Below are 12,107 nucleotides of genomic sequence, written 5' to 3'. Positions count from 1 at the left end.
TGAAGAAGCCAGGGCAGGGAAGGAAACGGTGTCTGGATTTTACAGGGCTACTTTCCTCACTGCCATGCCACCCTGTCTTTCTCAAGATCACATTTCTATTTCCATTGAACAGTGTTCATCTTTTCTACCTGTACCAGCATCCTTCATATGATGGCTTCAGCTGGGGTCTTGATCATCTTAGAATATAGTACTTACCTTGCTAAAGGACAGTGCAAAACTGCTTATATTGCTGAGGAAACCAAGAAAATTACAAACAATAGAAGAATTAAATGATGATATCTGTCCATATACTCCTGACATGAAAGTGGTGGTCTTTCTAGTTTTGAGTTTCCTGTTCCTTTGATGAAAGTTTGCTGGACTTCTGTAAGATATTAGACTAATACCTTACTTGATACTCTTCATATCAAGTTCCTATTGACAACTAGTCCTCACCCAAGAAGGACAAGCTCCATTAGGAAAAGACCCAGTGTACATTTAATCTCACAGCTCCAAATATGGACCACAGGGGAAAAAAGAAAAACAAAACCAACCTTTGGTCTACAGTTTTATGCTCCCTTACAATGTCCATTAGCTACAAGCTGGAGCATAGCAAAAGAGGGTTGCTATACAAAATTCTGTTACACAGTACAGTGTAGAGAAAGTCAAATTATATACATAGTGGAGTAACACCTGGTACAAAACAATGCAGTACTACTGGTTAGGCTTATGATCTAAGAGGAGGAATGTCCCTCTTCCCCCATTACTACCGCAGTCACTGCTAAAAAAATAAGGACATCTCCTTTTGGTTCTGGTGCAGCCCCAGCTATAATTCTGATGCTCAGATACACACTCAGTCACGTGTCTTTCATCTAGCCAAAAATCTCACTTCTAGCTAGGAAAAATCCACACCCTATTGCACATACCTATGATGTAACAAAAAGATTCTTAGTCAGGATGCCAGAGGCATATAAACATTGGCAGCACTGCAGCTTTTGCAATCCACAGTGGCAAAAGGATTGCTGTTCGTTTACAAAACACAGCAGCTGACACGCTCCTCTTGGTTGTCTGCCAACATGCTGTCCTGAGATCCCCTCTCACAGTCTTTTTTGACTTTGACACAATCAAACTGCGGTACAGACCTGTCCCCTGACTATCCTCAGGTCCCCTGCTCCGGGTAATCAGGCTGTCAGTGGTGGCAAATGCGAGGCTGAGGGTGGGATGTGAAGGAAGTCACATGAACCCTGAATCATGAAGGATGATAACAAAGAGGTAGGAGACAGGTCAAGTTGAAAAGATGCTTGTTGGGTACCATAGAAAAAAGTTTGTATTTTACCCTGTATTTAAATGTGAACTTAATTAAAGCATAGAGGCCAAATCCTTCCCTTGGACATGTATCTGTGAGTAATTCCTAGCAGCTCAGAAAGGGAAGAGTTATCTTGACTCCAAGGTAATTAAAAAAACAACTTTAAAAGCATCAGACTAATAGGATTGCAGCCTTCCAGCAAGCCTAAAGGAACTGTGGGCTTATCAGGAATGCCAGCTCTTATGTCATCATTAACTAATGATCAACTATTCATGCCCACCTAGAGATGAAAGTAAAAATTTGCACATGTAATATCTGCTTCTTCTTATGTTTCCCTAACAGACTCAGAAAACAGAACTTGCAGCAGGGCCCGACCCTGCATTCATAGTAAATTCCTATGAGTGCCAGTGTGATATGAAGGCATATAAAGAATACAAGCCTTAGAAACTGGTATGTGAGAATTCCACACTTCAAGTTCTAAAATAAAAAAAGGTGCATTGAAGTATTAGTGTGTTATAAGTGCAGATGGTCCTGAAGGCTTTTAGAAAAAACAAAACACTCAGTCTTCAATCCCATGGTAATCACATTCATAGCTGATTGTATCTGTGGATGTGTTAACCTCTTAATACAGAGCTTTCTGTGTAATTTTTACACTCTTCCTTTACCATGATTAAGCATATATGAAAACCTCAGAATAGGTAACCAAATGTAATTCATTTTTTTGAGAAAATGTATGTTGTAAATATTGTGTAAATAGCCATGCAGACAAGTTGGCAACAGCGTGCAGCTGAAGACATACATCACCTTCAGGACCCTGTGAAGGGCAGGTGTAAATCCCTACTGTTTGACTTCTGTGCAGGAAGCAGGCAAGGTTTATATAAGCATTAATAAATCTGGACACAAGCTTGAAAACTTTACAGAGCAATAATCAATAACTAAGAGAATCACAACCTAGAATTACACATGAGTGTGTGAATTCTGCTGTGGTATAGGTAACTCGTTTGCCTGTGCAGGTGTATAGAGCTATGCAGCCAAAATAAGGGTGCTGCTACCTTCCTTATCCTTGCAGGTAAGATTTTCTTTATAGTTAAGGCATAACTAGAAATATAGGCTTCATGTAGCCAGAAAAGCAAGGTAAGGCTTGGTCAATTGTCTCTGACCTTTGAAGAAGTGTACTTAAGCTGTTCAGTGGCCCTTTGCTGTCAGATACTCTGGTTAAATTAGAAAATGTGGTTTAACTATGTGAGTTTTGTTGCACTGGTAATGAATTAGACAGTCAGTTTGCAGTACATGTGCATTAAATGGGATTATTTGGAAAAGAACTGCTGATTTATTTAAGAGGGAATTCTAAGGTAATTTTCTCCTGTGGGGAGATTTTGCCCTGAACAGTTTGTCTTCCTCTCCTTTGCCAAACACTGCTCTCTAGGTACTTCCCCATTTGAACTCTCCTAAATTCAGTGGATGGCATTTTTTTTTCCAAGATCAGCTGGGGGAAAAACCTCTCTCAGGCTTACTCATTTCTGAATCTGTCCTGCTCTTCATAACTGGTAAAAGTGCTAAACATAAAACCATGCTCACCTATTTACTCCCCGGCAAAACCAGTCTGCAGTATGACTCTCTCTTGAGCTGTCAGCCCATCAGGGTAAGGATGGTTTTTATTTGTATTATCCAGCACTGAACTCCTTGGCAGGACACCGAGCAAAAGAATTAAGCAACATTTTCACCTCCAAAGGGGCAATCATTTGTTACATCTAAAGAGAAGGCATTTATTTTCTATGCTGCTTTTGAGTATTGCTTCCATTTAAAGAACGTGGGGCCAGGCTCTTGGCTGGAATTCAGTCCAATAACAGCCTGGTGATCTGCACCAGCTGAGAATCTGTCTGCTGGTGGGGATTTGGGGGATCACTAGTCTCCCTTTTTCCCTTTAAATTTCAAGAAAGAAAATGAAGAAGAATCTCCTAGAGGGATACCCTGCACAGCATGCAGCCTGGGTGCACGAGATCTGTCCCATCTCTGCTGGCTTCTTCTGCTGATCAGCCCCGGTGTCTGCAGCACTCTCCAGGAATCGGGAGCACCCGTGAATCCAGGCCAGAGATGCCCAAGGCAGGACTGGATGGAGTCAGCCATGCCTGGGGAAGGTAGTGGCAGCCCCAGGCCAGGGAGGAGCAGTAAGGAGAACTGGCCCAACCCGCTTGGAGTTAGTGGTTCCAGCTTCACCACTGGTTCCCAACCAGTGAGAGTAAGAAAAGCAGAGGCTTTCTTTACAGGATTTTTTGAAACCTTTAGTGGAGAAATACTGGCATGGTCTTCAATCCTTTAACGTCAGGTAAGGTTTGGGATGGGCCACAACACTCGTGAGAGTTTTGCCAGTCGCACAGATTGTCCAGTGAGATTTCAGAGGTATGCTGAGAAAGAAAACCATTCTCCTTCATCACATTCCCTTGTGCAATTCCACAGATTCAGAGACAGGAGCAGACTGTTCTCCCACTGTGAAACCTGACCAAACCTTGTTGAGGCTGTGGGCAAGGTCTGAGTGCTGCTGAATACTCTCCAGTTCTGGTGAAATCAGTATGAGGGCTAGGGCTTCCTTATTGCTTTGATGTAGAAAGAGAAGGAAACAGGCTGAGAGAAAAGAAAAAAAGGTTTGTTTTCAGGGGTACAGCTCAGAGCAAAAAAATTGAGCCTCGTGTGGGGCAGTCAGTTCCCCCTCATAGCTGGCTATCTGCAGCACCTGCAGGCCCTAAAAAAAGTATGTGTGAAGGCTGGATGTGGGAGAGGAGGAAGCTGGGGTCTGACCAGGGTGCAGTACTGTTAGAATTGGTATTCTGCAGCAATGACCGTAACAAATAACTTAGCAACGTTTATTATATGCTGCGCAAGGGGTGGGAGCAGTCATATAAGGTGAATGCACGAAAAAACAGGCTCAGTCGAACTTTGGTCTGATTCTTCTCACTGTTTGCTCGGTTTACACTAGGGTAATAACAATAACGCTAAAGAAATCTCTTGATAAACACTCGCATCAGTGAAAGGGGAGTCAGTCTCCTCATCCTTCACACACTCTTCCTGCCCACAATCACACTGCCTGTGACTGACAGCCACTCTGCAAGCATTTGGGTGCAGTTAAATGCCTTCACTTACCTTCTGCTTAAGCCAGGAGGTAACACACAGGGATCCCCATGTCACAGATTCATTTTCCTCAGAAAAACACATGGGAATGAGCTGCTGTAGCTAAATTCTGCTCCCATTCCCTCCAGAGTAAACTCAAGGCTCTGCAGTGAACTCAGAGGAGGTAATTCAAAGGGAAATGGGGCAAGTGACAGTGGTTTGGCTGGATAAACTTAAACAAAAGAATATCTGGCTTCTTTTAGATTTCACTGAAGTAATTTTATTTCTCAAAGCTTAGTTCCTAGGCTCAGCTCCTGTTCCCTGTCACCCTATGAAAAGGCACCACTGACAGATGAGCTTCCAGCAGCTGCAATTCAAGGCATGTTTATTTGGTGGCAGTGCTGGCTTAGCAGGCTTAGTCTTTTCTCTCTTCACCACTGGTTCCCTCCTCACACCACCCATCTGCTGTGCTGGGACAAATGTTTGCTCCGCTGTATAGGAAGTGGCTGAAAAATAATGCAGCTTCCCCCCACGCTCCCAAGGTGACTCTTCAGGAGGATCAGTTCCCCAGGCTGCTGGGAGGGTGCAAAGGACAAGACAGGGAGCCCCAAGGGTCTTCAGGTATACCTAAACACAGCTTAACAAAGGTTGAAGAGTGAGATGCCTACATGAAACCTGATGTAGACACCCCCATTCCCAGCTTTGCACTGTCAAAATAGATGTACCAACTTCCACCAGCCACTGGTGGGGCTGCAGGGGCCCCTCTGGAACCTCTTTTAAATCCAAGCTGCCACTCTAAAGGAACTTTTAGGCTGGGGTAATATCCCTGCCTTGCACGTTCACCTCCTCTTTGCAGGATGGAAGTTACCTCTGCTGCCTGGCCTCAAAGGTACAGCAGCAGTGCATTGGGTTTGTCACCAGAAAGGGTCAATCAAACAACAGAGATTAAAGCAGAACAAACCAGTTCCTTTCAGGTGAAGGTTTCTCCACACAAGGTCTTTTCCCTTTCCTTTAAATTATACATGCAGATCAGCACGCCATCAGCTCCACAGGCTCCTAACAGCTTCTCTCCATGCTGAAAATGCAACATTTGGGAAGCTGAAGAAGGTCCATCGGTGGTAACCAAAAAGAAAAAGACAAGGGACAACCCATGCTTGCTGCTTATGCAAGTGCCCCTTGGGCTATGCAACCCCAGTGCCGCTGTAGCCAGAGGACTGGAAATGCTTGCTTTGCCTTCTCAGGGCCGCCCGGCACGCGTTGGTTGTGAATGCAACGCGAGCGTTGGTGTCTCGGTGAATCCGCACAAGCCATGCAGGCGTGCAGCCCTACACAAACAAATACTTGCCTCATCACTGCTGCCTGCTCCCATGGGTCCAGGTAGCAATACCTGTCCACAGGCCAAGGAAGCTTCACTGCCGGGTTCAAGACAGCCCTCCAGCTTTCACCCTGAACGAGCACACCTGTACGGGAGCACGGGTGGAAAATGGGAGAGGAAGGGAGGCAGCAGCGGGCCGAGGGTAGTGCCTTGCTGCGCGGGCTTTCCACAGAAGAGAATGGCGGTACATTTCTGCAGGGATTTAGTTCGGCCCGTGTGATATCTTGCCCAGGCGGCTTTTTCTTACCGTTAGTGGGAAATCAGGGTTATAACTGATCCCCACTGCGGGCTAGGCTGAGGTGGATAAGAGAGCCCCGAGGCTATGAGGGGAGAAGGCAGCTCTCCATCTCCTTCCTATCACCCTCATCCCTAGTAAAGGGCATGGACAAATTAGTCAACCTTAAGGGTTATTCTAATTTATAGCAGCAAAGAATGGGCCTCTGAGAGCCATTATACTAGGCAAGGGTAATTGGAGAGCTAACACCCTTTAGCTAGATGTCCTTCTCTGAACACTTTGTACGTGGGAACTGCCAAGAAGCCAAATGGCACCAGTTTGGATAAATTCCCTGTTGGGCAGATCCTCTGCTCCTCATCCATGGTAGCATTACATCTCTCTAGCTAAAAGGTTCTGTCATTGCCCCATGTGTGCATAGTATGGGTCTGATGATAACTTACGCCCCTCCTCTGTTACACAAAGTACCTTCTTGTGAAGAACCAGGGCTTCAGTTCAATTTATACACAACCATCCCGATTCCTGTGTTTCCCACAGCCACTCCTGCCCCCAGTGCTTGCAACTGCTGACTTAGGCTCTCATGTTTGATCTCAAGCACCTCTTCTATTGTTTTGCGATGGTCTCAGCCCCACGGAAGATAAATTGACCAGGGCACATCACCCCATCTACCCACACTGTTCCCAGGAGAGATTTCCAGGAAAAGTGTGCAGAAGGGATTAGATAACACATGAAGAGTTTTCCAAGACATTAAGGTGGAAGCTGATCACTACTTGAATGATAGATGCTTGCTAACTTAGCCACACCTTTGCTTCAGGTACTATTGCAACAATAAGCAGTTTTGCCTCTCCCTGTAAGCCTCATGGCTGACTCATTATGTGCCAGTAACTATTTTTTTAACTATAGCTAGCTCAACAGCCAGCCAATTGAATGTCTGATGCTCAAAGGCATGTAGTAGAATACAATACAGCATACAGAAGTAAATGCTATGATATGAAATCAGCTGGCCTGAATCGTTTTTTACAACTGTAGGCATTTCCTTGCATCTGTTTTAAGAACCACAAAGACCACATTATGCTATGAATATGGTAGCTTAAATCTAAAGTAAATTTCACTGCAATTGATTTCCACTGAGACCAGACCAAATGAGGTAAGAATTAGGCTCTTATTCCAGATTTACACCAGAAGAACTAACAGCAGAATGTACAATTTTCTCCCAGTAATATCTAATGATTAAATAAAGCAAAAATGAAATTTGACAAGCAGCTGGCTTGATAAAATTTGTAGGCACAGAATCTGATTCTCTGCCTCTTGCAATTTACATAGTCATTCAGACCAACACTAAGTGACTTTAAATCTCTACTATTCCAAGCCAAGGGTGTCTCACGCCCAACATGGTAAAAATAGAAATGATTGTACAATGCATGGGGCAGTATACAATCATCTTCAGTAAAATCACTTGTCTCCTTCCTTGTGAAAATTTACATCCATGGAAGTTCTGATGTTGCAATCATGACACTGGATCTTTCTGTGTAAAAAAAGAAAGCTCTTGCAGTTACTCTCAACAAATGGAGAGCTATTAAAAGGGGGCATTTTGGAAAATCATTTTACCAATTATTTTTTGTGTATAAGGCCGTATCTTCAGCCTCTGTAAACTGATCCTAACCCAAAGAGCACTTGAGAATGCTAAAGAAAGTGTGGCAGGAAACAGGACTGATAACTCACTGCTTGGTCTACCTTACTGTGTTTTTTATGCTACTAAAATAAAGAATATTTTGGCTTCTAATATTTATGATAAGAAACGTGAAGGGAAATTCCAAGAAAGCATGAGTTTATGTCACTGCAAAATTCTGGTACAGGAAAAGGAGGTGAGCATAATTCCTGGGATCCGCAGAGCTCTGTATTCTCATTCTAGAAAGTGTGCCAGAAGAAGCAAAAGAAATAGTGGAGTTGCCACTTTAGACCAAGTGGTGCTTAAAAGCATGAAGGATCAAGAAGCTGACTCAGACACCGTAGCCAGGCGTACATCTGGCAGTGAGACTTCAGTAGGCCTGTGCACTAGAGAATTTTGCAGTCAGTGTTTACTCTGTAGACAGGACAGCTAACTTGTCAGAGAGGGGAAAGGGGAAGCCCTGAGAAGGTTTGCAACAGGCAACAGGTGAACTTCAAATAAAGCAGTACAATACTGCTTTCTCCACTACACCACCTGTTTTTTGACACTGTAACTATCCTAATTTATCCACCAGTCTGATTACAAGCAAAAATATTAACTGAAGGAATACACAAGTTGCTGCAAGACAAGATAGAGCAGGACCTACAGGACATTAGCTAGCTTGTGGCCGATCTTGCACATCTTCACTAACTCCAAAACAGCTTACTCCACTTTTATTGTGGATACACTTTGCAATTACTATAGAGTTGAAGTCCAAATGCAGGACTAAACACAATCTACATGAAACACTGCAGATTTACGTATAGCATTCCCATGGAGATAGGCCTTCAAGAGTCCACGAAATACAACTTCAGCTTTTTTTCCTTATTACTTCTAGGAACTTTTTTGCTTGTAATTAATGAAGGTAACACTCTGATCTTCATAATGTGACAAAAATATTGCAGTAAATTGTATTAGACACTTATATCACATACACCTAAAGTAAAAAAGGAGCTAAATCAGCAGGTAAAAAACAAACAAGGAAAGTAATTAATTAAAACTAGGAAAGTACAATAATCTTCTGACCTTTAATCTATGGCAAGTACTGCATCCTGAAGTCCCCAACCCCCTGGCATGCCTCTCCTACATTTCTCTTAATATTTAAATTACCTGCTTGTTGACCAACAGCATTCATGCTTTAGGTTACTGCAAGAGGAAATGGCAAGAATGACATCGTGTCCACACTGAAGGGAACGGTTGAAGCCTGGCATCCACACAGCTGTGCAATGAGAGGATGTTGAATTATTCTGCCATGAAAGTTCAATTTTCTTTGACTTGTACCAAGCACCACCCAGAGGCATGGAGCACAATGTCTTCTTGAGGGCCACTCTCTGGTATTAAGGAAAAGAAAGGGAATGAAGGGAAACTAGCGCTGACTGTGGTGTTGAGAGAGATGACAGAGAGAGAGCACATCATTCTTTATGTTATGCTTTTCTTGATTCAGAATACAATAACTTTTCCTTCCCCAGCATCACCTTTGTGATGATGTGAAGTGTGAACGGGTGCCAAAGTGTTCTTCACCCAGTCATGGAATATGCACATGATGGTGAGCCTTTTGGTGGGCAGGTAGAGGCAGCATGAGGATCCTCTTTCCACTTGGAATGGGCTGGGATATGGCAGCTCCTCTTCCTACTACAGGCACCACTTCAAGGCTGTTCGGAAAAAAAGAAAAAAATCCAGTTAAGAAACCCAGTTCCCCCAGGAAACAGCCTGAGATCATTTTATCACAGATCTTCTGGAAAGCTGTTACTCCAGACTATGAGGAACTGCAATGTGATCAAGAAAAACACTTAAATGGTAGGTCAACTGTCCATGACACAACCATTTTATGTACCTTTGCATTTAAAAGCACAATTTGAACTGGTCATTGCTGAATTAGAGTTTACAATACAAACAAACAGTCTTCACCTCAGAGTTAAGCAGGGGTAACTTCCACAGCAGTGCTCGATTACAACCGATTTCTATCACTGCTAAAGGAAGAAAACCGTAAGCTGACAGAAACATGCATTCCCCAGCCACGTGGCAAACACAGCATCAGCTGCTGTCCTATGTTCAGAGGCATTATGAAGACAAAGTCTGTTATGAATAAAAATAAATACTCTCCTGACAGTTAGATGAAATACCAAACAGAACAGAAAACAAAACAAAGCCAACACTCTGCCAGCTGTTTCTGAAGTTTTCTCTTGCTTCTGCAACAGAGGGCTACCACACTGAAGGCAGGCGCTAACGCGAGCACCCGCCCACTGCTGAACCTGGATTTAAGCCATAAATTGTAGCTTAAATGCTCTGAGTAGTCCCGTGACTGGGACTGAGTCTGAGTCTTTCCGTAACAGAACAGAGGTCTTCCGAGTACCTGATCTTGCTGTGCAGTACAGCCTGAAACCAGGACCTAGGAAGCCAGGTGAAGGCAATCATGCTGCTTAGGTGGGGGCTAAATTGAGGGAAAAGGCACGGAGCAGGGCGAGTGCTTCTTCTGCACTAGACCAGACATTAACGCTGGAGTTAGCACAGTGTGCCAGCTCTGGAAGCTGAGGCTAAATCTATCACAAAGTCTTCTGGATTGTTTTAAATGAGCTATTAATAAGCTTGCCTTGGGGAAGAGACACGGCCACAACTGGTAAGATGCCCATGAGCTCACACAACCCATGCACAGTGTCACAGAGCATGTGAGCCCATGGTCATCTGTCAGGAGCCTTGTGACACCCCTCGGGATGGCTCAGCCAGCACCAAGGCAGGCTGATGCCTTGGGCCATCTCCCTCAGTCCTGCCCTGCATATTCTGACAAGGCTCTGGATAGCCTAGTCAGACATCCCCTTGTCTAAATTTTGGCAGCAGCAGAATCGTGAGTATGATACACAGAACAGCAACAGAAAAATAAAACATCAGACAGAGGCTGGGGGAGGTTTTGTTGGAGTTTATTTAATAAAAGCAGAAGTTGGTTATCACAAGGAATAAAATATCATATGAATAAAAAGAACTCATTTCAGCTGTCTGTTTAAACTTTTCTGTGCACCTTTTCCTCTGTAAAAACCTTGAAATACGCCTGCCTCCATTTACAATGCGCCGATGTTGCAGTTTATATGCAGTCCTCTGAGGCACTTGGTTGTTACTGAGTATTGCCAGGCAACTAGAGCTTTCAGTGACATAAAAGAAATTGGGGATCTTCTGCAGAAGATAATTAGTATCTGGATGGATGCTCTGAGAACCTGATTCAAAGAGAGACGTGTGACTCTTCTCTACTTACACACCTGTATCACTTGGAAGAGTGACGCGTAAGTGCTTGCTAACTTTCCTGGTAAAAGCATTAACATTTTTTGTGATCAGGCCCTTTCTGACACAAGCTGCAAGTCAAACTGAGAATTTCAAGAGTGAAAGGAAAGCATCCATACAAAGCTCTGTCTTTAGCCTGAAACAGCAATGAGCTCATGTCCTGATAAAAGGCTAAACACTGAGCAGAGCTAGCAAGATCAGAGGATTTCCTCACAACACAGTCTCAGCCAGCTTCGATATTTTGCTTCCTTGCACACTATAATAAAAGCATTCACTAAGCAGGAATGGAACAACCTGCTTCGGCGGCAGGCACCAGCTCACCCTCCCGCCAGCTGGCTGGGAAACTTGTAAGGCAGCCGGGAAACTTGTAAGGCAGCCGGGAACCTGCCCTGCTTGCAGGTTAGCTAGATCCCCAGCTCCCTGGGAAGGTAGAAGGTGAAGGCGAACAGCACGGCCACTCATCAGATAGCCAGCTGCAGATGCCAGGCGCTCCGATGCCAGGCACTCCTTTCACTAACATGCACAGAGATGATTTGAATCACCACCCTCTCAGGCAAGTCAGCCAGAAAAAAGCCACCAAAACCGGATTTTCTGACAAGGCAGGGACGTTCCACACAAACAATTTCATCGTCAGAGCAGCATTTGCCAGAGGAAAAGGGTTTCCCTGGCAATGAGGTGGAGAGGAAGCACAGCAGCACAAGGTAAAAGGAGGACAGAAAATTGTGTTGCCTGAGAAGGCATCCTCTTCCTGTTTGTAGGGAGGTCAAGATATCCTTCCCGTAAAGGGTTTTTGTGCACCAAGTATGAGCTCTTTTCCTCACACAAGCAAGCCAGGACAGGTCTGGCATGAGTGGGATGGAGGTTTTCGGGGCCACACCTAGCTCACAGAAACTTGCGTTGGAGCCAGCTGTGGCAAGTGCCAATAAAACCTGCAATCAGTGGCAGTTTTCATACTAAATGTGTCCAGGCTGACTTTCCTTTCAACATAATAAAGGATGAGACTGCAAAGTATGTAAGCAGGTTGATTTTTTACAGGACGTTTTAGAGCACAGGCCTGTCTTTTGTTGCGGTGGCTGAGATGCTAGGCAGTCCAGCACAGGGAGGAACTGCCTGATAGACACGGTGCAGCCCAGGG

At 44.3% G+C, this 12,107-nt stretch overlaps 1 long non-coding RNA gene across 2 annotated transcripts in view; it reads right to left on the bottom strand.

Moving 5' to 3' along the window:
• The window catches only part of LOC138685576 (uncharacterized), a 58,733-nt gene extending 48,769 nt beyond the window's left edge, over positions 1 to 9,964 (bottom strand). For both annotated transcript variants that reach the window (XR_011324871.1, XR_011324870.1), the window contains exons 1-2: positions 9,611 to 9,964; positions 8,813 to 9,354 (exon numbers count right to left, since the gene is read on the bottom strand). This is a non-coding gene — a long non-coding RNA (uncharacterized lncRNA). The remainder of the gene's footprint in view (positions 1 to 8,812; positions 9,355 to 9,610) is intronic.
• Positions 9,965 to 12,107: the final 2,143 nt, after the last annotated feature.

This window comes from Haliaeetus albicilla, chromosome 6 (assembly GCF_947461875.1).
Source record: "Haliaeetus albicilla chromosome 6, bHalAlb1.1, whole genome shotgun sequence".
Classification (NCBI taxonomy): domain Eukaryota; kingdom Metazoa; phylum Chordata; class Aves; order Accipitriformes; family Accipitridae; genus Haliaeetus; species Haliaeetus albicilla.
The sequence above is the reverse complement of the archived record's forward strand: the minus strand, read 5'-3'. Positions and strand labels throughout refer to the sequence as shown.